Consider the following 25225-nt stretch of genomic DNA (forward strand, 5'->3'; position numbering starts at 1 on the left):
CAATATTGCACAACTGTCTGAGTAAATGCAAAAAAAACTAGTACTGTTAGTGTTTGCTCAGTGAGAATATTGTCTTGTTAAACTTGAACATCTGCCTGTGGTTTATGTAGTTTTTGTCAATTCTACCTGTTTATTTCCTGCTAATGTAGTTTGAACAGATATATTTGGAGAAATAATGCAGTTTAGTAGAAAGAGTAAAGGTAGTTTATTTTATTCATAAAGGTTAACTTGAAGAAAAAACATTCAATAACTCATGAGCTATACCTCTGTGAACTTACAGTTTATATGCCTTTCTGCACACTTAATCACCAATACAAATTAAACAAAACACAGGAACAAATAAAACATTTTAAAACATTAGAAACCCCAAAACCCTTCAAAATAAAGAGAATACCATACTCAAGCTAAAGCGATCACGGTGCTTTCCACTTATTCACTTTTTTCCCCTCCCCGCTCCACACCAAACATTCATTCCTTTCTGAGTTTTATAGGGTGTGACCAGGGGTAAGGGACAATCAATCATTCAATTCCCACCTGGCCCCATTACACGCTTTTCCAACCATACCTCAGTCACTCAATTAAACACAATTTCCATCACCAGACAATCACACGTGCACCCATGAGCAGAGCCTCTACTCTGCACACATCCTCCACCTACTATGTCACAATAGAGATTATATATATATATATATATATATATATATATATATATATATATATATATATATATATATATATATATAAACCAGGCTTCACACTCCGTGATTCGTTTTGCCCCTTTAAAATCAGACCCAAGACTTGAATTTTCGCTGTATTTTTGATAAATAAAATAAACACAAAACAAAACCTAGCTCTTTTTGAGCACTAATGAAACACTGGAACAGGAACCTAACTATAAAACAGGACAGCTAAGCATTTTTCTTGTTAAAACAAACACCGAACAAAACAAAACACACAGTTTTTAACAAATAGCAAAAAGACTTAACACAATACGTTCGTTCTCATATGACTGTGCACAGTCAATCTGGCTCCTTCACACAGCAGCAGGGCTAAGCAGAATGGCTGCTTTCTTTAAATACCCTGCACCTGGTTCTAATTTATAATGGTAGCCAGGTGTAGGTGACAATTAAACACTAAATAATAATTAATCAACAATTAAACAAATAAATGTACATTTTCTTTGGCAGGGAGGATATTAAACCTCTATATTAAAAATCTATACCAGTGTGTTTATAATAACACTGGCCCACTGCCTAACCCATGTCGGTTTACAGGAAACTGCTGCTTGTAATATTGCAGGGACAAGAAAATACACAGCACGTTGGTCCTGCAATACTAGAGGAAACCAGGGATTGCCCCGTTTTTAGTTGGCTTGTTTCCATTTATTCTCTTCCAAAAAAAACTGCAGCTTAGAATTCTGTTGGAGCTTGCAACATTCCCAATGATGTCTATTGTCTTCCTTCAGGAGTTCAAGCATCAAGATTAGATTTAGTTTTATTTAGTTCTTTGTCCATTTATTACAGTATATATAATTTAAACTTGCTGGTCCGTGGTTCCAATATCCCAAATGATAAATACTTCTAACATCAATTGTATCAAATATCATAGCCCCAAAATAGAGAATATGATATTTTTTATATAATTGACATCTGTAAAGAATATATGCCAAACGACATGCAATAAAGTCTTGATTATCTGAACACCTCTGTTGTCCAAACAGCCCCTTAAATTCTGTCTTGCTGTGTGCTCTGCTCTTCTGTCCTGTTGTCATCGAAAATGGCGTACAGTTTCAAAGCTGTGATTTATACTGTCCGAACAGTTTAATTATCCGAACAATTCCTAGTCCCAATTGGTTTTATAATATAGGTTTTACTGTACTGAAGTGCTAGCCATAGTTGAAGTATTTGTGGTATTTGCAGGAATAGCTTTTTCTCATGTGTGAATGCCTCGGAGCAGTGGCCCTTGACTAAAAAAATAGAGAATCACCATTCGCACCAAAGACTGCTTGAACAGTATGATGGTTTATGGTTTGCGTCCAGCCCTCGCCTTTCAGTTCAATTCAATGGTCTGAGATGCCAATTCATTACATGGCGCTATTAAGTCTAACTAAGATTTGTTTTCATTATTATTGAAGTTGTATTATGGTACTGTGCATATATTCTATGTTCATACATTTAAATGCTATATTTTATGAAAACTAATTCTAAAATGAATAAACAACAAGTCATGTAAATCCCTTAGCACCAACATGTCATATCCTGGTGTGTTTTGTCTTTCTATAAAAATGACACCAATGACGATTAGAGTGAAGAGCTCTGAGAATCTAGACCCACTGTGTCTTCAAGGGGAATTCGATGTTGTTATTATTATTACTCTGTTTGATTTCATGGCCCTATTGTGGTTAGTCATATATTGTATACTTCTGTCTAAATTAATACAATAAAAAAAAAAAAAACTAACCCAAAGCCTAAAAGCAGAATAATATTTCACTAGGTGAAGTTACATTGATTTCCTACAGGTTGATCTTGTGAAGCTGCCTGATTAGCTTAGTCAGTCAACCTTTACTTTAACCTAAATTCCTGAGGAAATACATATGTTAGTAAATATATAATTAAACGTGTTTTGCAGACACTGAGTGAGTGGCACATTCAAGAAGCACATGTATTCAAATGTTATGGGATAAGGCTTTGCCCTGCCATTCTGGGTGTAGCCATAGTCCAGGCTCACCTCTGGACTGGAGCACAGCTGTGAGAGCAGATATGCTACAATACCCTCTGGAGCCAAATATCCAGGTCTCCTAGAGAAGTTCACAGGCAGTGCAATGCCTTCGTCCAGGCAGTACATCAGCTGAGTGATTAGCTAGTCAGGGAATCTTTCTTTCTTTCTTTCTTTCTTTCTTTCTTTCTTTCTTTCTTTCTTTCTTTCTTCTCTGAGATCATGTTGTTCTGATTGAACACAGCAACTCTTTCTTTCTTGATTGTTTTTCATTTACCGCAAGAAAAACAGAATGTAAAATGATCCAGGGCCAGGTGATGCATGATCAAAACCTATATAATTAAATAATAAACTAATCTAGAAGATAACAGCAGCTTATGGTCCAAAGGATTACTGTAGCTTTTATCTGGTAACTCAGAACGACTATGAATAGCATTTCATTAGATTTACATGAACAATTAATACCTGTATCAACATGCAGTGTTTATTTAAAGTAGATCAGTCAAGAGTTATCCACACCTGACAATGTGAACATGTTCAGTGAGAACACAGGGGGGTCCTGCCCTCTCTAACTTATTGGGTTGGAAGAATCATTACTACTGAAATCGAATTAAATTACCATTAATTATAAACAATATCCAGAGGGTGAAGTAGTCAGTGCTCTCATGTAAGCCCTGTGTACATATTCTTGAGTATTATTAATTTATGTTGTATAAACTATATACTTTACATAACAGAACATATATGGCAGCCAAAAGAATAAACAGAGGCCAAGCCATGTTGTTGGATGTTATAATTTGCTAACAGCTGCTAACAAATTACCATCATTTGCTTGCATATGCGACTCTGAGCTTTTTTTAGTGAGTTTGCATTGTGAGCCAAATGGCAAGGAGGCAGTTTTATTGCAGTTGATCGATAATTTATTTCCATTGAACTACATTTGCAGCATTTTAAATTTTACTTGTTTCAATTTCTCCCGGTCTTTTGATGCTGTTCACAAAACTGCTTTAGAACCAGTTGTTCTTCTGGTCTGCTCACATTGCCTTTTACCACCTATTGACACAGGAACCTGAAAGGTCAGATCAGACCATGATCAGATGTACTTCTCAAACCATCTGGTGAGGCAAATGATTTATGTGTGAGCTGTCTCAACCACTTTCATTACTCGTTGACAATTTGTTAAAGGAACTTTCAATATGATTCATAAATATGATTATTTATCACTTTTGGAGGCTAGGTACTAATTAATGCCAATTACTTGAAGATTTTGATTTTTTTTTATTGTTTAGAACCCTCCATGAACATTTGATTATTTTTTTACTATTTATCAATCAATATCACTCAATATTTATTTTATATAGAGCCTTTCATAGTAGACCACCATCACAAAGCACTTTACAAGATAATGAGGAACAATACATAATACATAGCATAATAGGAACAATGCATAATACATAATTGAGCATAGCACAATTAAACACAGTTAAAAAAAGGCTGGGATGTGAATTCTAAATATTGTGGATGCGTGTGTCACACAGAATCATACGAATAAGATGGAGTGGAAAACCTGAAATAGCAATTTAGACAACAGCTAATAACAGATATCAGGCTTAAAGAGCATTGAAAGCAAAAGAGAACAAGTGGGTCTTGAGAGTTGCTTTGAAGTGAGCGACTGTGGGAGCTACATGCACTAAAGCCGAAAGAAAGTTCCAGAGAGTTGGGGCCATGAAGTTAAAAGAGCGGTCTCCAAGTGTGGCTCACTTTTGCTTGGGTATAACAAGCAAGCCAGAGTCAGAGGACCTCAGCTTGCATGCAGGCACATAGTGGGTCAGCAGTTTGGAAAGATACTCTGGACCTGTGTGATGAAGGACCTTGTAGGCAAGCAGGAAAATATTGTAATCCTGAACATTATAGGTAGCCAGTGCAGCAGGGCAAGACACGGGGTAATTTGTTTTTTACATTTGGTAAAGATTCTAGTAGCACCATTTTGAACCAGCTGCAATTGGTTTATGATGTGTGACAGAAGACCACCCTAGAGAGAGTTGCAGAAGTTGAGTCGAGGGGAGATGAATGCATGACACAGTATCTCTGCATCCTGGACGGAAAGATAGGGACGTTTCGGAGGTGGTAGAAGGAGGATTTGACTACAGAGAAGATTTGGGTATCAAAGGATAGGTTTAAACTGAAACCAGCTGTAGCCCCATCAGGAGTTTTTGAAAATAAAGGGTGGATGTGGGTCTAGATAAAATATACAGGATCTCAATCAAATAAATCAGTCTACAATCAATCAATACAAACATGTACATGTACAAGGCTTCATTGGTGACCGCATTTAATAAATGAGGAGAGAGTCATGTTGGATAATGAAATATATGTTCTCCTCTGGAGGCCTGGGTTAGAATCCAGCTTAAATTTGGTTTCTGTGGTATTAGTCACAAGGACAAACAGGTGGTAGCTAATATTGGCACAATATCAGCAGTACATTTGCTTTAAGAAATAGTGCTTATTTTTACCTTAACATCAATCAAATTCTAACCTATGAGGTTTTGAAAGTAGAGAAAGGTTGGTGTTGTTTCTGACACATGACTACCTACATAAGTCAATGATTAGCTGATTGCAGGGCATGTTACTGTAGCCTTTCCATACCGTCTGTATTTGGCTTTCAAAGGTCACTTGTAGCTACAGGCTGGTGCAGAGCCCATGCTTCGTTCATTGTTGGCACACAAGAAGTTCCCATTTTTCATGCTTGATTAGCTGATCTCGCTGGCAGTGGAAGCTAGAAACAGCATAATGCCCCTGCCGTCTGAGGAAAACTACTTTAATTAATTAATTTAACGTTTTAATTAGTTGTATCAAAGTCCTCCTTATCTGCCAGGGAAATGTACCCAGGCATAGATACAGACTGCTGTGGCTGGTTATTTGTAAGCAAGCATACTTGACATGGGGAGGGTGCCTGATCAAAAACAAAGGGACAGCCTTATAATCCAGGACATCAATATAAAAAAAATAAATACATAAAAAATGCTGTTCTAACAGTTTTTGAAATGCTCCATGATGCAAGACCAACCTCTCAGAACCATCTCTCAAACTTTTAACTTCCAGGCAATTATTTTATCTAGATTAAATGTTTGTCAGTTCTTTAATTGCTGGGAAGCTATTTCAAAGCTTAGCACTTGCTCCCTTATAAGCTATAGTAAAAACATAACAAAGTCTAATAGAGCATAGCAGAAGCATGGTAAAGCATATGTAAGCATAGTAAATAATAGAGAGGTATTGTAAAGCACATTAATAAAGATGGCAAACCAGGTTAACTATAGTAAATGTATAGGCAAAGCATGGTAAAAAACATTGCTGGTTGTTAGTCCCAGACCTGTTAACTCTCCTGTATTCACTGGGAGTCTCCCGTATTTTGGACATCTCCCGGGACAGATTTTCTCCTGTATTCTACTGTCAAACTCCCTTATGTCAGCAAACCTTTAATGTCTACAAGATTCATGGCCGGTGTGTATTGATTACAGCAATTCTCTTCTTCTTCAATTTTGTAGCGACGTTTCCTATGGGATAACCTTGGGATGCATGGGAGGGGGTTATTAGCAAGACAGAGAAATGTTAAGGTGCCACAGCTGAAAAGTGAGGCGCTGCAGCCCCTCTGGTGGTGACACAGATGGCAGAGAATACAAAAGCTATTAGATGCTGCCAGGAACAGCATGGTGCCATTGATGGAGTTTCCATGCAAGTTTTTTTTTTTTTTAAATTTGCTTGAGAAAAATGTCTTGTGCAAAATGCCTTTTTGGGTTTCCATTTGCTCAGTTTATTATACTCGAGTAAACCGGGCTTTTCACCCGATGTCATGCAAATGAATGGTTAAGGTGGGGGTTGATATGTAAATGAGCTATGCTTAAAGTGCTCGTACTGTTTTTGAAGATTACTGGTAAAATTTTGTGAAAATGTGGTTCCCTTTCAATTTGAGGATGACCGCCAATGATACCTTTGGGATATGACTGCTTGTCAGATATTCGCTGAGCATTTTATATCAAAGCTGCCAATAGGCCCCTCCGTGGAGTGGTGTCCTTGGTCCTGCCTCACTAAACAGTCACTGAGCGGAGACGTCAGTCTCTTTTACCTTTCACAGACAGGTAAGTAAGATGAGTATAACTGTAACCTTTTTCCAGTTGTGATTGACTCTTTTAGACTCTTTAAGACTCTTCTATTGAGTCTTTCTGGAGTTCCCTTGCAATTATTTGCTGGAAGTAGGTTTGCCACTGGACTCCACTCCAAATGGCCCAGATACTTGAGCACTTAAGCAGGCAGCAAGTCTGCCTCTGCTCCACCAGCGCCTGCCCCAGACCATACCCCGGCTCTGCCAGTGGTTGCTGCAAAGGTTCAGCAGCAGGACATGGTGATGAGCAAAGAGGAACAGGATGCGCTCTCCCTAGCTGCTTCCTGAGATGAGGAGTCTTTCCTACAGGCTGAGACTCAGGACCCAGACTTTACCCAGGTAACGGTCCCCAGCTCTGAGCTTGCATCAGAGCCTGGGATTCCAGCGCCCTCAAACTCAGTTTGGGCACTGATGGAACAGGCCACCAACTTCCTCCAAGTACCCTGGAAGGCAGTTTACAAGCAGCGTAGGGCTGTCTTTCAGGGAACTGGGGTTACATTCGTAACCTATCGTTTCCATGCGCAGAGAACTGGTACACGAGTGAATCTAAACTGCTTGTGATAAAGCAAAATACCTTGCGCCTGGTTGGTTAATAATGCGCTTTGGCAAATACAGGTAGTGGGCACTTGAAAGGGGGGTGCATGGTGGATACAGATGAAACAGACTGAAGTACAGCATTAGTTCACAATTGTCACTGCCTGCTGTACAATACACACACTGTTGTCAGCAATTGCTTTTCAATTGGGCAGCAGCGATCTGAGGAGGGTCCTGCTGTCAGAGATTCTCTCCTTTCCTTTACGTTGTGTTGGATTTACTGTTGTGTAAAATATTAGTGATGCAAACAAATAAAACACATTCAGAATCTGCTTTAATATGAATCTGCTTTGATATTGTAACAAGGGTACACAGTTCATTCAGTAAATATAATAACAATATACTATATATATATATATATATATATATATATATATATACACACAACCTCACAGGTTTCTGCCATCTTAAAATCCACAGTAACAACTGACCTGCTCCCTCGCAATATTTATAGTGATGTCACTTAAGGGTAAACAAGCTCATTCACATTTACACGTGATATGCGTGTTTCCATGCTAAACTAGGAGTGGATTTTACCATGTTTTTTATCAAACCTGATTTCACATGATTGCCATTTCACATGATTGATTCCTTACAAATTCAGTAAGATTCACAGCTGAAGAAGCTTCCAAAAACAAACTAAGGTGACACTACTTAATGCTGGAGTGCCAGATAATCATATACAGCTTTATAAAAAAATGTATATATCTTCATTAGTATCCACTTCATACATTCAAAATTTTACAGAAGTTTCTTCACCCTTGAATCTGACTTGCCCTTACCCAGTTTCAATATGGATGCAGCAGTAGGAGGTTAAGACTGTCATCACCTCAAGAAGTTGTCATTGTAAATTGATTCTGGAGAATTGCTGTTTCCAGTGTTTACATTGTTACCTGGTCTGTAGTGTAAAGCGGGCGACATCTTTTTAATATAGTTGAGGCATTTTTTCTGAATAATTTAATTGCAATACCATTCTTGAGTCAGTATTTCTTTAATGAATTACAAGTAAGACACATACAAAAAATTAGAAAAGCGCAGGACACACGAGCGCGATGGTACCGCAGAGAGAGAGAGAGAGAGAGAGAGAGAGAGAGAGAGAGAGAGAGAGAGAGAGAGAGAGACTGACTCGCACACATACCCACACTAAGAAGACAGTCCGCATTTGCTGCCACATTCACACAGACACCGAAACCTGCAACTTTTATTTTATCGACAACATCTACAACACTGGAAACGAAAGATTAAAAAAAGAGAAAGAAGAAACTAAAGAAAATGGAATATGGCAATAATACTTAACTAGGAGACAGTTATTTATAATGTTCTAAGAAAGTATTCTAAATTAGAAGAAGCTTCTTTCTCGTGGGATTCTTCTTTCTTGGGAACTGGGACAGCTGGTCTCGGAAAGGTAAGGGTTATATGTATTGTCAAAGAAATATGCCGGTGCCGGTATATGTGGGCTGTTCTACATATGTCCTCTGGTTTACCAGAGCGGTACCTTGTTAGTCGCATCCGGCTGCCTCCTCGCTTTAGTCGTTTTATCTTGCTTTCGCACACTTTTGATGAACGTTTTTCACAGTTTATTTTAATTGTCACACTTAATGAAATGAGTTTATTTTGGAGCGGTGAAAAAAACTGAATCCAATCATGACTTGGTTAAGAGTGAATGGTATCTATCTATCTATCTATCTATCTATCTATCTATCTATCTACAGTTATGTCTGAACTTCAATAGTTGCTCTTTAAAGAAGCATTTTTCCTTTGCCGAGTTGCACTGCACCACGGAACCATTTAAATCACGTGAGCCCAATTCACTTTTATTTCTAAGACCCGCTTCATGATGTTCTTTATCTGGTTTCCGTCAAAATATATATTTTTAGTTCCAGTAACAATTAGAAAGAAACATAAACAAAAACAAAACAAAACAAAAAAACAACAAACAAAAAAGCACCTTCATACTTGTCATCAGACAATAGTGTTTTGTTTGTTTGTTTATCAACAAAACAACTACAATAATAATAATAATAATAATAATAATAATAATAATAATAATAATAATTAGTTCGTGTCAAACTGAGTGAAAACTACGTTAGTATAAATCACATAGCTTAAGCAGTGATGGAATATGCAACAAACGGTTAAAAGCTGGAGAGCGATACTCAGATAAATAAGAATATAGAGTTAGTGTACGAATGATGCGTGCTTGTGATGTACATTTAAAAAGCGAATGGGAAACAAAACTCAGTGACAACCAGCAGAAGCTTTGACAGCAGATACGTGCAAGAATAAACTGTGTGGAAAGTAATCTCTTGTCAGGCAGTTGTACACAATTGGATCGTGGATTTAGAAACTGTTGTTTAGTAAACTAGGTGTCTTTACTTATCTGCCTTATTTACTTCCTGTGTCACGGACCAGGTTCTTTCATGGTGCATCTTTCTAGTTCTGCCAATTTGAAACACCCTCCCAAACATTTGCCTTGTTAACAGAACCACGGTAGATATGCCTGGAAACTTATTCTTTGATTGGAAAACGTACTTGAAGACAACATCATCATTATTATTATTATTATTATTATTATTATTATTATTATTATTATTATTATGTAATGTACTTTATAATTTTGAAGAGATTTTTTCTTTTTTGTTAAAAGAAAAAAGTGTCCAGTATAATGAATGACATTTTATTCAGTTGTTCTAATTGTCAAAGTGGGTCTTGTCTTTACAGTGGTCCCTTTGAGGGTTTAGAGAAGCATGCCAAAGCTATCTATCTATTAAGGCTAATGAAATTCCTACAGTAGCACCAAATCTGACCAGCTCTTCATTCACTGCTCTTGAAAGTGCTATTCAACCAGTGGTAACTAACACATGGATTAGATTAATATGGTACAGAGCTTTTAACCATATTGTCAATTATTCAGTCCCTATACGACATATATTTTATTCCCATGTCTTAAATCCTAATTTGTGTTGTGCAGGCTTCAAAGGTTCATAAATGACAGCTTTATGCTTTTACAACATGGAAAGCTACACACTGCCAGCAACTTTCAATCTTGCAGTGTGTTACAATTATTAAAAAATAAATAAAAATAAAACAATCTGTTTTGTAGATAATCTTTTTTTTTAATGGAGGTATCATATGGCTTTACCAAATGTTGTTTTAATGGAGGATGTGTGATAATAACTAGGCTATATGATTAACTGTGCTATTATCAAGTCGGTTAACCCACAGGAAGCAGGAAATAACAAACAAATAGACTTTTTTTTTTTTTTTTTTTTTTGCTGATGCTGTTATTTTTCATAATATGTGCCCTACATTTATAAAACTCCAAAGAGTTGTGGGGGAGAAAGAATTCTTGTGATAGATTACAAAGTAATCTTATTTTAAGAACCTCTGTACTAAGAAACTGTTATTAAACACAGTGCTTTTGTTTTTCTGACTTTAGAATTGTCTTTCTATGCACAGGATGACATCAGTAAAAGGGATAATATGTGCTCAGATTTTGATTGGTTGATTACTCATATGCATGATTTATAACATGTTCTACCACACTGGACTTTTTGGTCAGATTTACCATTTTGCATTCAGATCTCTCGCTCTCACACCATGGTTCACAAATTCTAAAATAACTTTTGGAAAACAAACCATTCAAATCTACTGGCATAACAATGCTGGAAACCAATTTAAAAAAATGCTTAGGTAAAACAGGGTCCCGCTTTGAGAAAAGACTGAAGACGCAATAAAAATAAAACGTGGTGAATGTGGTAAAACACTGGATTATGGTAATTATGATAAGTATGTACATTTTCAACACAAACTGCTGTGCGTATGTCACATATCCTGATATTGACTTCAAGGTGGCATAGGTCATTAAAATGTTCTTATTTTGGATTTGTTAATTCAAGGTACTTGACGACCGCACCAATCAGGTCATGTTTATGTGTGTGTGTGTGTGTGTGTGTGTGTGTGTGTGTGTGTGTGTGTGTGTGTGTGTGTGTGTGTGTGTGTGTGTGTGTGTGTGTGTGTGTGTGTGTGTGTGTGTGTGTGTGTGTGTGTGTGTGTGTGTGTGTGTGTGTGTGTGTGTGTGTGTGTGTGTGTGTGTGTGTGTGTGTGTGTGTGTGTGTGTGTGTGTGTGTGTGTGTAACTTAATAACAAAGCTGGTTACTTTTTAAGAAACTGGGGCTTTTTTCTATTAGGGAGGTATTTTGCAGTGTCTACAGCACTTAAAAAATAAGATTTCATAACAAAGATAAACTTGAACAAATGTGACAGAGCCTATAGGTACCAAGTATTGGAGACTGACCCATGTGCTAAATCAGTCACAGGAGCATTTGGCTGTAACTTAATACACACATCAAGAGCTGGTTACTTTTTAAGAAACTGGGGCTTTTTTCTATTAGGGAGGTATTTTGCAGTGTCTACAGCACTTAAACTCATTGTTACATTCCTAGCATGTACTCTATTCCATTGCCTATTCCATTTTTTCTTTATGTCTGCAGTTATTTCAAAGCAATCCAAATACAGACATGTTTAAGGTAATGGGATTTGTTGGATTTTGCCACCATGACATAGGTATATCATCATAGGTCACATACCCATTCTAGACAATAGGGCAGCAGCATTGTGTGTTGGGAATCTTGTAGTCTATACTATGATATGTAGTTGCTATAAATAAAATATTTCCTGAATACCTACATAGCTGTTGACATTTGGAGGAAGAAAATATTGTTAGCAGCTGGTAGCAGGATGTGGGATGATCAGGTGGTGTAATCTGGGGGCATGTTTTGGATTTCTCTGAAAACTGTTCACAAAAAGAAAAACACTTTCATCTACTTGGAAGACACTTGGCACAAAAACACAAACAATTCTTATTCATGATTGCTTCTGTGAATCATACTACATAACAGGCTTTGTTGTATGGCTGTGCTGCCTGTCAGGAACTGGCTCTGAATAGCAAGCCACAGATTACTTGTTTTCTTAACCCTTCTTTGTAAGACAAGTGTGCATTTGACATTCCTATAAATGTCAATATCAACCAGATATGTTTTTTTTCACTCAGAGGTCTAGACAGACAACATGACAGATAGATAGATAGTTCAGTGCTGTATTTTATATATACCTTGCTGTTTGTTTTAGTGCTGCTTGCATAGCATCGTTTAAGAGTTTTGCATACTTTAGAATAAAATCACACTGTTCCAATAATATCCATTCATTTTAAGTCATGTTATCTTGACACATACATGTAGCTACTGTAGTACTAATGAGATTATTACATTTATACCACTATTTGTGTAAGTTTGTACAGCTCAGTGAGTCATTGCAACCCTGTATTTTTACTACCACACTAGTATTTTTGACCCACAGCAAATACATTTTACAGAGCTCTGCAGAAAGGATGATGGATAACATGACTCATAGTTACCTTTATTAAGACAGAAATATTGTTTAGTTATTATTACACAAAGGAAATGACAAGCTGGCCATGGCTCCAGGTGGTGCGTTGAAATTGTTATAAATGCTATTAAGCTTTAGCTCTGCTGTTTTAATGTAAGTGTTCTTGGTGGCAGATCTCAATTGTAACTAATTTACTACTCAAGACAAGGAAAAATACTAGGGTGTATCAAATTAACAATGACCTGTGCTACAGCCTCCCCCTCCATTAGCATGCCATTCATTTCTGCTCATTATTAGCTGCTAACTGTGATCTAAAATATATTGCCCAACACAACAGATGTACCATTTGTCCGTAATAGCTAAATTGTGTCGAATTTTGAGTTTCTTAGAAACTGCTTAGAAAATTGGCCATGGAACTTCCACTTCCATATTTTCAGACAGCTCTTCAAGTGTTTTAGTTATTTAGAGGGTAGAAGGGGGGGTCAGAAAACATAAATATGACTTTCCCGCAACCCTCCTTCAGACCTAAATTATGTTCCAAGGTTGTGAAAAATATAATAATGCCTTTTTACCATCCTTAATGCAACCAGAAATGAGACTGAATCAATTTTTTTTTAAATCTGAACTCTTTAATTGTTAAAGCCTTTGTCCATTTGAATGGACATCAGATCCAAACAGTAACCTACCAGTAAAATACCAACATTATATGAGAGCATCATATAAATTTGTAGTCTTATAATTGTAACATTGACATCACATGGAACATGAACTTGAACGGTTTAAAAGTTTCTTTTTTTCATTTGTAAGGTATAACAACATAGTTTTTTTTTTGTTTGTTTTAAAAAAACAGTTACAATTTACCAACAAAAAAGCTTAAGAATCTCACAATTCTGTCACTTTAGCCTCATTTTCTGTGGGCATCTTTGAGGCAGTTTCTCTGTGACACAACGCAGAAATGCACCTTACACTTGTCACAGTATGCATGCGTTTTTCTGGAACAGCCTGGCAATTTGCACCTTGTTGCTTCTTTTTTTCCATCATAATGTGGCATGTGGTCCAGCATGTCGGTTGGCACCTCTTGAATGGGCCATCATTCCATGGCTCCTCTCTTTTTTGCTGGCTCATCATGGGGAGTTGGACTCGTACATGGACTGGGTGTGTTGGAACTGCTCGGCCTCCCTCGTTTTCTAAATGCGTGAGGCTTCCCCACGCGCACAAGCGCTTCTGCCACATTTATTTTGAAGTTCAGGAGAGCCATGATTTTCTGTGGCCGAGTGCCCTGGCATTCTTTGTCTCTGCGATACTCAAGCCAGCTGTTCACTACAGCAACATCAAAGGCATGAGCAATCAGGCGCAGTGGCCATTTGCGGGACCGGATGTCAATCCTGTAGAGGCTGATGAGTTGATCAAGCTTGTCCACCCCTCCCATTGGCTTGTTTTATTTTTTCACCAAATCTGGACGCTTGACCTTCACAAACCGCCTCTCTTTCTGCTTCCACCTCTCAACTTTGTCTTCATCTCCTACACCAACAAAGTTGGAAGCCAGCACAACAGAACGGTTATCAAACCACTTCACTAGAACCACCTTTCCATCCCTACTCCTCACTTCATCATGGTTCCTCTGCCCTTTAGTATTCCCTTGTCTGTCTTCAGTGGGGGCTTCGCAAAGTGGCAAACCCTAGGTGTTCCAGCCGCATGGATTTTCTTTTCTGCCAGCACTTCAAGGACATTGTAGGTGGTGAAGAAGTTGTCAAAAAAGAGCTTGTGGTTAAGAGTCTGGATTCTCTGGCACAGGTGGGTGACCACAGCTGCTCCATGTCATAAAACCATCTTGCTCTACTCAGAGAGCTCTGTTATGGCACCTTGCTAGATGAGGAAATCATAAGCAAGGCCACTTTTGCCATAGAGGAAATACACCTTGACTCCCCATGTTTCTGGCTAACTTTGACATACTGAAGCACAGAAAGTTTCCCCCTGAAAGGCACAATTTGCTCATCAATAGAGAAATCTTCCTCCAATTGCAGGTCTATACAGCATTTCCTTATGGAGTCATAGAGTGGTCTGACCTTGTAAAACACATCAGTGTCTTCTCTCATTGTTTTTCACCACATGTAGGTTGGAGCGAAGCTGGAAAAATTGGTAACGAGGGTATCTCAGAAAAGGCTGATATTGATACTGGAGGACCAGTACATTCGCACTCTTGGCAAACCCAGTACCCTCATTGCCATATGTAGACCGACAAGGACTTCAGTCTCAGAAACTGATGCATGTTTATACCCCTTGACTGCATTTTGATCTGCATAGATGCTTATGTGCTTATGTCAACAACCACAGGTTGACAAGGGTGAGTTACTGCCATTGAACCCTTATATGTGACATTTTATTTTATTTATTTTATATGTGATATTATGTGATATTTATACTAAAACATGACTATATTTCAATCTGACATTTCTTCCTAACTGACTTTCTACATTCACCGACTCTTGGAAATCTAGCAGCATCTCCGTTTCCATCTTCTTCATCGCTCCCCAAAATGTCAACATCAGACAGTTCAAGGGCTGTACATTCTGCATATGGAATATTTTCAACTTATTGTCAACTCATTCTCTTGTTCTGGTATACTTTTTTTTATAGTAGTAAGGTTATTCTTCAGTACTGGAGAATTGAGTTCAATAACATGGTTTCCAACCTACCGTCCATTGTAATTGACGGCAATATTTGAAAAAATCCTGTGTAAAAACTTGCATTCAAACATTTGATATTAAACTATAATTAATAAGTTCCATCTTTCAATATTATGTCAAATATATGAAATCCTGGCACAAATATCTATAAATGTGCATAAAACTGTTGAAAATGTTGCTTACTTCGACGTGTGGGGTGAAGTCTTGCCATGCCTCTCTTCAATGTGGTGGATTTCTTTCAAATGACAAAATACAAGCTGCCATGTGATGTCCATTGTAATGGATGCAGGGTCTGAAGGGGAGAAACATTAAAGGTTGTGCTACTTCAATTGGGGGGGGGGGGGGGGGGGGGACATTTGATGGCAAACAGTGAAACAAAAATGGCATACAGAGGAAGCAACAATAGTTTGATTATTTTACCAAATAATCTTCAATGGTAGTGAAGTGGCTCTTGAATTGAAATACAGTGGTTCTATATTAAGGGGTAATCAAAGCACAAGGCAATAAGACAATGGTAAAATGGAACCAAAGTGATGACATTGTAATGTTTTGGCATAACAACAGTATCACAAAGGTATGACCCAGTTTATGGTAATCCACAGCACTATCAAGGTAACATATCTGCAAGTGAATGCCATCATATTAGGACCACTGTTTAATATCTGTTGTGTTGTCACTGCTGATAAGGCTGTGTTCAAATAGTTCTTCTAGGGTTTCAGGGTAAATCAGTAGTATTGTATTAGTATTGCTATAGTGTATGTGTGTGTGTATAATAATAATAATAATAATAATAATAATAATAATAATAATAATAATAATCTTTATTTTTATATAGCACCTTTCATAGTGGACCACCATCACAAAGCGATTTACGAGATTAGGGTTTTAATTTAAAAAAGTAGATTTTGTTAGAGAGAATAGAAAACCCAAGGAGTGGAGTAATCCCCATAAGGATTACTGCTTTTTGTGTAGTTGCTTAGTCTACAAAACACATGCTTAGGCCTGACTGTGGATGCACAGTTTACCATCCACCAAATCCAACCAACAAGATCATCCCTGTATAGAAACTATGGAATTTGTATGTTGCCGTACACTGTAAACTACATGTTTAAGAATTAAACATTAACCTTATGCAATGGCATTTTAAACACATTTTTTAATTGATATACTGTATATTTAGTGTTTTTTTTCCTCTGTCTTAAGTACATTCACAATAATTTAAAACAGACACTAAATTTGTGTTTAAAGTTTGTTGCGTAATATTTATGTTTAGTTCTTAAATATTTGTTTTTGTATTCTATGCCCGTGATCACTTCATGCATGCAGAATTCAAGTGAATCAATTATGTATTAAAAAGTCTGCCGTTTTCACATAGAATTTAAGATTTGTTCACTTATATAATGTACAACAGCAATGCACTGAGTCTCATGATAAATATTTTAAAGAATAAACAAGACACTAAAAAAAAAAAGAAAAATTAAAGAGATATTATATAATTTTGGGGAGCTAGTCTCTATAAAAACAGTGGGTGGAAACAGGAAGTCGTCCATCTTGGAGGAAGTGCATAGCTGCACGTACGCGAAACAATTCCCATGCAATCAGCTGTGGGCTGGGCAGCGATTGGATAAACAGGGGCGCTGGGCTGATTGCAGGGAGGAGTTGGGTAGTACAAAGGGGATGCAATGAGTTACGCTGGATTAACTAACAAGTCGGAGCACTGTTGTTTTTGTTTTGTTATTATATATTGCAGAGGATTAGGAACCAGAGAGCTGCAGCCATAGAGCCAGCACAACCTCCCAGAGTACTAATCCACAGCACAGCACTTCACTTGAAACTTCAAGCACTTTTCCATGCACAAAGAACTGGACTGTGATATTGTTGTGCATGTTATTTCGGAACTGAAAACTGCAGTGTTTTGCTCCAAATACCATCGTTGGTAAAGGGTAGCTTTATTATTTTGTTATTATTTAATCACTGTTTGGACATTCATTCATCTCACCTCTCACATACTGGTCACAGTTACTCATCTTATAACTTTCACTTGCCCAACCATTGGTCTTTCTAGGAGCAGCAGTGCATGTCTTGAAGAAATTGCTTCGGTTAAAATGTTGCCCTTTGCTTGCTATGATTACTGAGAATAAAAAAGTCAAGATCACTTCTGAAAGAAGCCAAATCCCTTGATTATCCCTAATTTCCGATTTGCTTTAAGTAATGCATTCTTATTCACAATAAAAAAAATTTGACAGGAAGCAATGAATTTGAATGTGTTTCATTCTAAAATCCTAATTGTGCAGAAAATGTTGTCCATGGGGAGATGGGGAGGTGTGGGATTTGTGTGGGCGAAATAAATGTTTTTGAAATAGAAATGCATCTTTTTTTTTTTTTTTTTTTTTTTGGAGATAACCACTCCTACAACAGATTATTGTCCCTCAATATTCTTGGCTGCCATGGACAACCGAACAGCCATTCATCTGCATCCCTGTTTGTGAAATGAAGTGAAGGGAAAGTGCCTCAGTGCAGTAGCAAAAAAAGCAAGGCGTATCGTAGAAGCAGCCAAAATAAGCCGCTAAAAGTCAACTACTGTTACACAAGACTGGTTGAACCTACTGTAGGCTTGTTTTCTAGTCTCTGCACACCTTGGCCTACAAACCCGACTAGTATAACATATGCTTAATTTGCAGTTGGAAAACTGCCCCTCAGTGCTACATTGTTGCCTAGGCTTTAATTAGCCACTAGTAAAGCAAGGACACTATTTTAAAGAGTTATAATGTATGCAGTTGCATTTTTGTTTATTAATGCAAACAAATAAACAAGCAAGTCTGATCCTACAGCAGATCTCATTTGAAAATAACCCTGATAGTCTACTGAACTTTTCCATTTATAGAAACAGGAATTCTGTTTCTATATAAACTGAAAACTATATAACTCTGCATAAGTTGTACTTTTATGATGGAAAACATCTGCCATGATGATATAATTAAGAAGGGACAATTCAGGACTTGGCTTGTTTAGAAAATATTTGTGTGTCTGGCTGGTGTTTTTCAGGATGAGAAATTAGTAACTGTCTTTTTTTCACCCCAAAAAATCTGCTAGATATAAGTAGGGGTATACTTAAATTGCGGTAAATTTCGCGGGTAGGTTATGGAATAAAATTAGGATTTCGCTGACATTTCGCAGACCTGTTTAAACATTCAATAAACCTGAGTAGACAATATTTCAGAGCACTATACAAGCCTAAAAATAGTGGTACTTGCGTAGAGTGCTGTCATTCATTAAAGGCAAGCATGCAACATCCCCCAACAGTTGCTGCAGACATTCTCTGTCCGGCCTGGACTTGCCTATACATTGAGACTGCGCACTGATTTGGTGGGAAGTGTAAGGCAAAGCTTTGCCAAGTTATAAAGATGTGGAAATCAATTAGAAACAGTCCCAAAACTCGGCTACCCAAAGGCATCTGGCTTACTTTAATAACGGCAATATATTCAGCATGTTCATTGTCATGTTATTTGTCCCATCCAATAATGTATTTTATTAGTACCGTCAAAACAAAGAAAACATGCCTATTCGGGTCTAAAATTCTAACTGCATTTAAAAAGCAGCAGGTTGTTTGAAACGAGGTGGCTGTGCTAGATCGTACCTGTAGTACTGATTTGACTTGGCTACAACTGACAGGAATACTTTTTTTGTCTGCGCTGACTTTCCAGTTTCTCTTTTGAAAGCTGTTTATTTTACGTTCTGTTCAGCAGCCAGTTTAATGTGTAGCAATCGATCGTATTTTCTCCAAAGACACATTACAAGATGTGCAAAACAATTACCTTCATCTGCATGTACAGTTTCTTTGGGAAATATCTTGACACGATAATCAGCCGAAATCTACTTTGCTTTTTTTGCTTTGTTGTCCAATTCTGGTATTTTACGCTGAAAACTAGTACAGTACAGGTAACAGAGAAGCCAGTACAGATGCACTGATAGGCTGATTAAAACATCGTTGTTATTTGAACAGTAAACAAGGACATTAACAGCTTTTAAGTATTTTTTTGTAAATGTTATTTGTCCAAGGACGTTTTTTTTTTTTTTTTTTTTTGCCTAAGTGCAATGCAGACAGGCCTGCAAAGGAATTAAAAAAAAAAGAAAAAGAAAAGACTTATCGACAGAAGGAAGATCTGTAGTTTGCTTTGCTTGAGTGTGCAGTAGTTCATTTAGGTTTCTTTTTTTTTCTCTCCATACTTTCTCTCCATACAATTTCCGTGAAATCTGCAAAATTGAGATTTAGGTAGACCCCTACATATTAGGTATACTAGACTTGAGAACTTCTGTCCACCCATGGGCTTGCAATGTTGTGATTGGCCTTATAAATTGAAACTTGGAACGCAGCGCCGGGACAAGAGGTCTCTGCAGCTGCACCAGCATTAACGCTGTGTCACCAACATATTGTTAAGGGATCTTTGAAAGCAGTTTTTGATGTCTAGATTTTGATACAGGGTAATGCAGCAACTGTGCCAGTAATTTCATATAATTATGTGAAGTATGATTTAACACTTGCTTATCCTTTAGTCACACTTGATGATTCAATGGCACTTTCAAATACGACACATTCAAGTGTAAGAGGAAAAGGTTTGATTCTACCTTTGGTAATGTGTTCCGAATCTTCATTGTAGCCCTACAAAGCAAGAAAGCATAAATGAAATGATGTAACCATCTAATACGCATTCCAAGCAGAGTTCACCATCTGCCCATACGCTGTGTAAGGCACATGGGGGTTAAGCATCAGTGCTAAACAAAATGTTGCAAGACAAATTAGTTCGAACAGTAAACATTTTGAGGAAATTAATTACTCAGCTTTATTTGGCCTTGGTTCACTTCAAACTTTGTCAGGAAAGAAGTGGAATGACCTTTGCAACAAACATTTATTCTTGGCTAGTGTTTCAGACATTCTCGTTCTGTGTTCGCAGGGTACTCATGATGTAAATGTCTGCGGAGGTAACCAAATTTTCTGATCAATTATTTTTCTCTTTTCATATTTTATTTATAGCCCATCTGAGCAGAAACACCAGGGTATGTTTTGCTACATCCACTGAGTTTCACTGTTGGGCGAGTCAAATAAACATAAAGCGCTCCATTCTATCAATCATTTCAACTCTGATGATTCAAAATGTCTATATACAAACCACATGGCTACTTGGAATTACCTGCACACATACAGTACATTGAATCAAATATGGAGGCGACCGTAGTCATTAATGGAATTTCTGGCATTAGGGATTGAACTCTGCACAGAAAAAAAATTAACGCTGCTTGAGCAAGCCTGTGCTGTTTGATCTAAGGTTATAGGATTGTTCAGTGGAATCATTTGGGTTAACAAGGTATTTAACCGACCAGCTCAAGGTCACTTAGGTATAGCAGTCTGTATCTGAAGTTGATTTTTACTTGAGTTGTCCACGAGTCAGCTGATTAAGTACTGGAACTTACTTTTCCAAAGCATCAGTATGAAATGGATCCCAGAGGAAATTTCCTGACATGAACTTTAATCCAATTAATCTTTTTAAATGAAAAAAAAACAAAGTGCTTGAGAGGATTTTCAGTAAGTCGCTTTGAGAGTATAGCCCACTAACTTTTAACAAACCCCTACCATATTTGATTCTGCCGCCTTCGTCAGTGGGTAAGTACTATATTTATCTTTTGACGATTTCTTCTGCACTGTTCAGGTACAGTGTTTTGGCATGCACGATCCTTTTCATGTTTTAAATTAAGAGCTTGGATTCAAACCGGTGATCCCTTGTACTATATCTCTAGTCCTTTGCTGTGTTTGGACCAAATGAATGTTGACATATGACAAACATAAACTCTAAAAAAGTAACATGAAAACTTGAAATAATTTCCTTTGTTTATCTGGCTAGAATTTTGACTTACTCCAATTTTATTGCATATTTTGATTCAAGGCTTACTGTACATTTACAAAAAATAAATATAAGAACAATTTAAAGACACATATTCATAAAAAAAAAAAATGTGGGTATTACCAAACGTTTTTAACTGGTATTCATTTTCCTCAAGCTGCTATAAATAGAGCTGATGCTAACAGATGGAATGTAGCAGAACTCAATCAGTTTTTGGAAGGCTGTCTAGTACTGGCCTCACGTAGGCTGAAAGACACATATCACCCTTAATTCTGAACCCACTTTAATTGCTATAATTGTTCTGTGCCAGAAAAAAAGGAAGCCACTATCATATATTTTACTTCCATCACATGATTTTATTTTTACTTTTATTTATGTCCAAATCATAGAGCCTGGAATTCATGTTGCGTTTTTTTTTTTTTTTTTTTTTTTTTTTATTGACTATTAGCCTATTTATACAGTATTAACCATACGATACACTGAAGCATCTAAGTTATTTTCTAAAAAGAAAGCCTTTGATAATATCCTTGTGTAACAGTAGGGCTGGCCGAGGTTATTGCATGGCAAACAAAGTGGACCAGGAACAAAGCCAGCCTGCTGTTAAGAATCTGAGAGTGGACTATAGGGAGCTGATAAAAGTTGGCAAGTAACGGGTTAAAAAGAAATGTATTTAGGTTAATTGGTTAATTGGGTAAATGGGTAGGAAAGGTGGGGAATTCAATTAATCAAGGATCAGGTGGGAGGATAGAAAAAGTTGGTGCAAAGAGATTTGGAGGCCATTTTGCTGAAAGGAGTGGTGACTCTGGAGAGGGTGAGAAAGATTCAAACTGATCATATTGTGAAGATTGTAGTAGGAAGCATAGCAAAATTAAAACGAGTATAGTGAGGAAACTAGCTGTAGTTATTGTGTGGGTAGGTCACTGCGTTTAAACCAAGCCACATTTGTCTTTGTTTTGATAATGTTTTTCAGTTATTGTTTTTTTTTTTTGTTCTTTTATGTTGGTTAAAGAGAAAAAATAATTCCTTTGTTGTTGTAATCCCAAAAAGTGAGCAAAAAAACAAAGAAAATCTCCCAGTTGAGCTGGAACATGGCTGGTAGTATCCAGTCTGTATTCAATGAAATTGTTCCTAATCGGCATTGCAGCCCCAAACCCCTGGTCTTCTGTGTCTTCTTGCTCTCCAGCTTCTCTTGCTCCTGTCACACCTTGTCTGGGAATCCTCTTTGAATTTGAAATGTGTATGTGTAGGTAAAGTCCTTTTTTTTTTTTTTTTTTTTTTTTTTTTTTTTATAACCTGGTATACACAGTACACACACCCACTCACATTGTCATCTTGAAAGTGTGTGGATCAGACAAAAGCTTAAAAGTGAATGCATTGAGTTTTATAGGTATTTTTTTAATGGCAGTTTGATAATTAAATCATGAATAATTTCAAACCAATTTGGAGGGGGGGAAAAAAAAAACTAATGGAATGTCCTCTTTCAGAAAAAAGCATACTATCTTCATTGTTATTGAAATGCCTCCCCTTTTACAAGAAAGGGGACCAGTCTAGCACTGAGAATGCCCTTGATTATCTGCAGATTGAATTCCTGTTCTTTCAGATCCCATAAACTAAAGTGCTGCTGACACAATAGTAGTTTCTATTGTTTCTTAAATATTATTACGCTGTAATTAACCTCCTGCCTATATATATTAAGTATCTTTTATTTCCCCCCTTTTTTGATACACATTTAAATGAAAGATTAGGCCTAAGTCGCTGTGAATTCCATCTGACCTATTCGAAATGGTAATCTGTTTGGATAACAATCTGCAAAACAGTAACTGACTAGCAGTGAATCCTTAATACTGAAAGAGTGGAAATTAAAAACCTTTAGAGACAGATCATTCAGAACGTCCCTCCTTTATCAAGGTCTCAACACAAAAGCACTACATTCCTTGGAAGTGGGTCATGTTGTCTGTTACCCACATCACAAAGGCTCCACACATTTTGCTATTATTCTGAAGCGGAGTTGAATCTGTCCTTATTTCCTTAACATTTATGGGATGTTTAACTTATCCTTTTAACTTTTTGAGCACCGTCTTCTCCGGCATCTGCTGAGAAGGGTATGCATTTAGTGTATGTGTAGCTGGCTGCAAGTTAACCACTGTTGCACTCTTCATTTGAATTATATTACCTGCTCTGTACTTGTGCCTAGTTAATATGTAGGATTATTTTTTCATGTTATGTATTTCTGTAGACAGTGAGCTTTCTTTGTAATGTCACCACATTCTCAAGTGTTTTCCATTAAATTAATGGCTTGTCATGTATATGTACCTGGGGTGGGGGGGGGGGGGGGGTCATGTCAAGATAGTTTTTCCAATTAAAGGTACTATATGATTTGCTCTTCCCCCATTTTCTTCTCTGCAAATTTGAACTATTATGTCAGGATCCAGAAACGGGTTCGTTTTGACAGCGATGGGGAAATGAACAGCCAGCGCATGACATTTTATAGGGTAGGCACAGTTAATTATGGACTCCTCGGGTTAGAGCTGTGAGATTGACTTTTCATTAAACTGTACAGCGCACTCTGGATTACTTCAGTAACCCTTGGAGTCAGCAGTCCTTGATAAAACTCTCTAATGCAGTCCCAGTTTACATCGTAATATGATCCAGTTTTTATGAGCACACAACCTGCCTGCATTATTCCCTCTGGATGCTTTTGAGTGACAGGACAGAAAATAGGATTACGCTGTTGTGTGCTAATAAAGAAGCGAAAGGCTTCAAATAAAAGTGAATGCATTGTGGTTTGTAGGCCTTTTTTTGTTTTTCAATTAATTCATGATTTCAAAATAATAAACAGAAATCTAATTAAGAACCAGAATATGCTTGTTCAAATAAAAGCATAATAATGCGTATGACATTATTGTTATTTGATATGCCTGCATTTCATAGTTGTGAGGCATGGGAATATTTTTTCTTTTTTTTTTTTTTTTTAACAAGAAAGGGGACCAATCTAGCATTGAGAATGCTCTTGGTTATAATTACAGTTTGGATTCCTGAACTCCTCCGATAAGAAGCATAAGAGCATGCTTTATCACACAGGGGTGCTGACATTTGTTTCAAAGCTGGTAGTCCTGAAACAGGAAAAGGGATATAAATACAGCATCCCCCTGTAGCCTTTCAGTTCCTTGATTCATGTCATCACCAGCCTCAAGGGGGAGAATTGCTTGTGAAAGCTAGAAACACTACAATCAATGTGCAGTTTGCTGGAATTGTAGCTTGTTCCAGCATTTTAATTAAAAAGGGACATTTGAAAAAATGTGTTTTCTTTTTTTTCAGCTACAAAGCATTTGGCAGTCAGTCTGTCAGATGGAAAGTTTGTAGACAAAACCAGGATCTCTTATATGTGCCTTTTGAAATGACTTGTTAGCTGTTTTAAATGTTGTCTGATCTGTGCTCTTATTATTAAAAGCAGACACCTGATATCACGCAGCAATTTGTGATAGCGAGCAATTTGGCTTACACCAAGTTCAAAACAAACCTAGACGTAATCATTTGTAACACCAAATAAGGCATTCTTTGCTGCCACCGTTGCTTAATCAATAACAGGTAACTTTTAGCTGTTCAATGTAGAGCTTAATGTAGCTAGAACTAAATGTTGATGAAGAAAGATTATTTATAATAAAATTGTGTAGGCTGAAGTTTTTTTTTAAAAAAGAGTTCCTATCAAAAAGCATAATATCAAAAAAGCCCTTTATCTACAGATAACATGATTTTACAAATCCTTTTGTGAGTGGGAAATAATG

At 37.1% G+C, this 25225-nt stretch overlaps 1 protein-coding gene across 1 annotated transcript in view; it reads left to right on the forward strand.

Annotated features, from left to right (window-relative positions):
• Positions 1 to 8598: 8598 nt before the first annotated feature.
• The window catches only part of LOC121325255 (carbohydrate sulfotransferase 15-like), a 35400-nt gene continuing 18773 nt past the window's right edge, over positions 8599 to 25225 (forward strand). Inside the window, exon 1 of the mRNA XM_041267659.1 lies at positions 8599 to 8873. The gene's annotated coding sequence lies outside the window, so the exon portion shown is untranslated. The remainder of the gene's footprint in view (positions 8874 to 25225) is intronic.

The sequence above is a fragment of the Polyodon spathula genome, chromosome 13 (genome assembly GCF_017654505.1).
Source record: "Polyodon spathula isolate WHYD16114869_AA chromosome 13, ASM1765450v1, whole genome shotgun sequence".
Taxonomy (NCBI): domain Eukaryota; kingdom Metazoa; phylum Chordata; class Actinopteri; order Acipenseriformes; family Polyodontidae; genus Polyodon; species Polyodon spathula.